Here is a 4,932-nt window from a genome sequence, read left to right on the forward strand (position 1 = left end):
AGTTCTATCTAGCCCTAAGATTTCATGAACATGACTAGTAATCTATAGAAAATGACTTCAAGTAGTATAGGAAAGCTGAATCTAAGCAAAAGTATGAAGTGTATCTTTGATGCCCTATTGCCTCTATTTCAATGCCCATTTTTCCTCCCTTGGGTTTCCTGCTCCTTTACTCAAAGTCTGCCATATGTCTTCTTGTTTTCAAGCTGCCAATAATTCTTTGATAAGTTTCAATGACTAAGGTGTTAATAGATAATAACACAAGGTGGGAGCTCTCGCAAGGATACCTGCATTTTTCAACTTGACAAAGGAAAAAGCCTTCTATACCCAAGAGAATTTACTGGTAGAATGGAAGACAGGAGCGGAAACGAAAAGTCCAGTCTCATAATTATATGATACAAATAGGCAGTTAATTTATCTTTCCTATATCCCTTTCTCTATACTAGGGGAATAGGTAGAAGTAACTAGCAAGGAAAGAGGATCATTGAGGGGAAATGATAATAACGAAAGAGAAGGTAAATAAAAGATGAAAAGAATTATTGATCATTTATTCCTAACCTAATTCACAGGAGTTAGGTGGGCACTCCTGAGATACTTGGTCTGGTAAAAGAGGAAAGCATCAAAATCTTCCACAAAATCACTCTAGTGAATCCTTAATAGGAAACCAACCACCATAATCCAGAAAATCCCCACCTATTATTTCCAGGACAGAATGTCAACTTGGGTACCAAGTCATTTAGTAGATTAAGAGAGAGAAAAGCTGGACTCCTGGCCCTTGGAATTGGCTGAAGTTTGGGCCTCTAGCCTAGAGTACTAACAAGAAGAGAAAGACAATGGTCATTGCCTGGAATATCACTAATTGTGTTGGCACTAATTATAAATGGCCCAGATAGAGATTTTTTACAAAATTACTGAACCTATTGATGATGGTACCCACTAGATCAGCCCTTGCTTTACATCAATTTGTCCCTTTCTCACTGAACTAAGGACCTTGGCAAGGATTTGGTTAATAGGGGCCAATGTTTATTATATAACTTGGTAGACATTTAATGGAGAATGCATTCATCTTGAAATGCAATCCACAAGTATCAAAGAGAATGGAGGATGCATTAACTCACTCTGTAAATTAACAAAAGTATGTGTCACAGTAAATTAGAAATGACTAAACACTCGTTCGTTACCCATTTTAAGCAACATCGCTTAATGATTCTAAATGAAACAGAAAATTAAAATTCTGTGAGATGAAGACAGTAGCAAATTGAAATACTTACTCAGGAATGGTATGAATGCATCCAGAAGCTAACACTTCATATTTATGTAACTACACTAATGAGAGAAATGAGTTGTCATGCATTCTTTTATAATGAGAATGTGATTCATTAAATTTATTTTTAGTTCAAAAGCAGAATCCAAGATATAAATTTAGAAAGGTGGCATTCAGAAAAATGATTCAGCTTATGGACTACATCAGAACATACTGTATCTGTAGGTCATTCCCTTTCTTTCAAATACCAGGCTTATAAAAATTAATGATCATTCAGTAACACAGTTGGGAACATCAGTGCCCTAGTGAAGAGAGAGGTTTATAACTTGTTCATATTGTTGCCAGTACCTGAATTTGTTTGCTTTCTTTTCAAATATTCAACCTATACCCATCACCTCCACCAGCAAGCCTTCCATGACCATTACACCCTACAATAATCTCACTCTCTTCTAAACTAAACATAAATTGGCTCATCTCAACTCCAACATTTACACAATGCCTTTTCTTAGCCCTGAGGAAAAAGAGAACTCAAACTTTGAGGAACTTCTATTTTAATAAGGAATTCACACAAATTGATAAATATGTAGAGGGAGAGACCATTTAGTACTAGAGAGATTAGAAGAGAGATTAAAAGAAGAATGTAAATATTAAAAATATGGAGAACAGCTTGTAGAAAAAATAGAGACAAGAGATGGAATGCTGAGTTTAGGCAAAAGTAGTAGACTAAATGCCTGCCCTTGTAAATCTCAAGGTAAAGAGTTCATACTCATATATACTACAATTTGACATCTATTTCAAGTTCGTGCCTACATACTAAAGGGGTATAGGTTCTACACATGCATATCCATATAATTTCAAGTTCACATCAATGTACATAGCATACTATATTATCTATAAGTTATTAACATCTTCAAATTGATTTTATACATCATCTCTTTGGGTCCAGCAGTTAGGATAGTGTCTGACACATAATAGTAGCTCCTTAATAAACATTTATTGATTGATCTTTACATTAACCTTATAAGGTAGAAGTACTATTATATTTATTTTAAAGATGAAGAGACAGAGGTTCAGAAAGGATATGACTTAGCCAGTGTCACCCAGCTCATAGGTTCCTGAGGCAGGAATTAAACTCAGTTTTCCCCCTTGAAATCCAGAACATTATCTACTACCCCATCATACTGGGAAAACATATAAAGAAGAATAGGTAATATTTCCTATTTGTTTTACATTTCTTAGACTCAAGGTTTGTGATAAAAATCAAACATAAAAGATTATTCTTCATTTACCTCATTTTCATCATGTTGGTTCCCTATAAAAATATCTCAGGGTCTCATTTATGCAGAGAATCCAACAGATTAAAACACAACTCTTGAGCCTGGCATTCAAGTCCTTCCACAACCTATTCCTAAGCCATCAAGCCATTCTGTGACCTATCCCCAAATTGCCTATCCAATTAATTGCCCATTGCTTTCCCCTAGGAACCTACTCATCTAGATAAATTGATCTGTTACTATCTATAACATATGCTGGATTACCTGCAGAGTAATATAACTTGAAGATTTATATATATATATACATATACATATATATACATATATATATAATCCAGTGGCATATATATATATATATATATATATATCTGAAGAGTCAAGAAAAAAGTCTGAATTAAAATGTTATGCACGAAGAATGAAATGAGTATTATGTAGGAGAAAGCTAACTTTAAAGTCAGACTTTGGTTTAAGTTAAGTATCTGACGCATACTGGTTGTGTAACTGGACAATTCACTTATTCCAAGTGCCTCAGAAAATTCTTTAGGGATGTAAGTTGCAGAGAATATTCCGTTCTCACCCAGTCATTGTGAAACCAGAGATGATGTCATATATGGAGCCTCAGGCCAACAAAGTGAAGAAGCACAAAGGAAGGAAATGTAAAAAACAGAAACCCTAAGCATACATTGTTAGGTAAATCATCTGGGATTTCCTTGGCTGGAGTTAAATCTCCAGCTAAAGGTAAGTTGGATCTCCACGATTTCTACCTGCCCCTTAATTGGATCATTGTTGGAAGTAAAACAACCCTTTTTAAAAATTAAGCAGCCTAGGATCCGGTGGGCAAAGGAGCCTGCAGAAGTAGCCAGCCAGATCGTGGGGACTGCGGAGTCCTTGGACCATGCCATCCACAAGCTCGCCCTGAAGCTGCAACGGAGGCTGAGACTGGAGCAGGAGCCCAAGGGAACCCGCTCCAGCCTGGCCCCGCGGTCCGCAGAGTCCAGGAGAGGAGCAGCCCTCCAAGATGCTCAAGGCTAAGGCATGCTCCTAGCTGCTGAACCTGCACCTGGGCTTCCATGAAGGAAAGGCGCGCTCCCCACCCACCAAGATTTCCTAGCCCTACAGTGAGTTTCCCCCGAGTTCAGCCGCTGCCTGATCAAGAACTTGGAGAGCCTCTTCTGACGGCATGACTCTGGGAAGGATGGCTACATCGCCCTGATAGAACTGAAGCTGTTGATGGAGAAGCTGGGGGCCCCCAGACCCAACTAAGGCTAAAGAAAATGATCAGGGAAATAGATGAGGACTCGACAGCAAGCTCAGCTGTTGGGAGTTTTTGCTGATTTTCCGCAAAGCCGCCTCAGAAGAACTAGAGGAAGACAGGCTTCATGTCTCCCGCTAAACTCTCTGAGACGGACATGGCTATGGAAAGCGTGAAAAGTGCAAAGAATTTCTTCGAAGCCAAGGTCCATTGCCCCTCTAGGCCAAGTGTGCTCAGTGACTTGCCTTGATTTCTACCAGCTGTGCCTTACAAGTTGGCCTTAGAGAAATTGCCAGCACCTCGTTCCCAAAGGAGGACCCATTTCTCGTTGAATGTCTAGTGTCTGTGTTGCAGCTCTGATGAACTTTCTTCATAAACTTCCTGTCTTGTGCCCAAAAGACCTGAGGAAACAATAGGGAAGATGGAAGTCAGGAATGGGAAGAGATTCTGTAAAGGGGGGGAATGATTCCCTTTCTTACCCAACCACTGTTCTATTAGCAATAGAAGATTTCCAGTATTTTGCCATTTTCTTGGTGGTTTTTATTTTCCCTCTGTTCCCTCCCTTTTAGTCGAGTCTTTCAAGGAGGAAATAAGGCATGGTCATTTGGCCAAAGATATACCTCTGCCATTCTCCTGTATTCAGACTGATTGCCTTTTTCAAGTGCACTCACTGGAGGTCTATACTTTTGGCTTTAATTTAGATTCTCTAGTTCTTCCATCAACTATCAAAGGCATGGCTAGGCTGTTCAACTATCCTTCCCCTCTTACCAAGTGTTTGAGGCAAGGGAGAGAGCTCTAAGAGACATGGAGTAGACCCCTGAAAGCCCACAGTTGGGAGGGGGAGGCATTTCTAAAATTTCTGATTTTCATCCACTCTACTCATAGAGGTGGTTTTAAATGGATGAAAAGAAGCTCCATGCCAAGGGATTCCCCTTTTATCTCTACATGGTAATATTGTGTCAGATTGCCAGTTTAGATAGGTAGATTCATGCAGGATACCTGAATCTAACCAGAACCCCTGGTCATGGTTCTGGAACTTTTAATGTAGCAACAGGTAGGTATAGACCCAGCTTTCCTGGTTGCCATTCAAAACTCTTTGCCCCAAACCTCACATGTTTACCAAGTATGTAAGATGTTTCTGTCTT

At 39.2% G+C, this 4,932-nt stretch overlaps 1 pseudogene; it reads left to right on the forward strand.

Annotated features, from left to right (window-relative positions):
* The first annotated feature begins 1,988 nt into the window (after positions 1-1,988).
* On the forward strand, positions 1,989-4,297 carry LOC130458956 (EF-hand domain-containing protein D1-like; annotated as a pseudogene).
* Positions 4,298-4,932: the final 635 nt, after the last annotated feature.

This window comes from Monodelphis domestica, chromosome 4, assembly GCF_027887165.1.
Source record: "Monodelphis domestica isolate mMonDom1 chromosome 4, mMonDom1.pri, whole genome shotgun sequence".
Lineage (NCBI taxonomy): Eukaryota > Metazoa > Chordata > Mammalia > Didelphimorphia > Didelphidae > Monodelphis > Monodelphis domestica.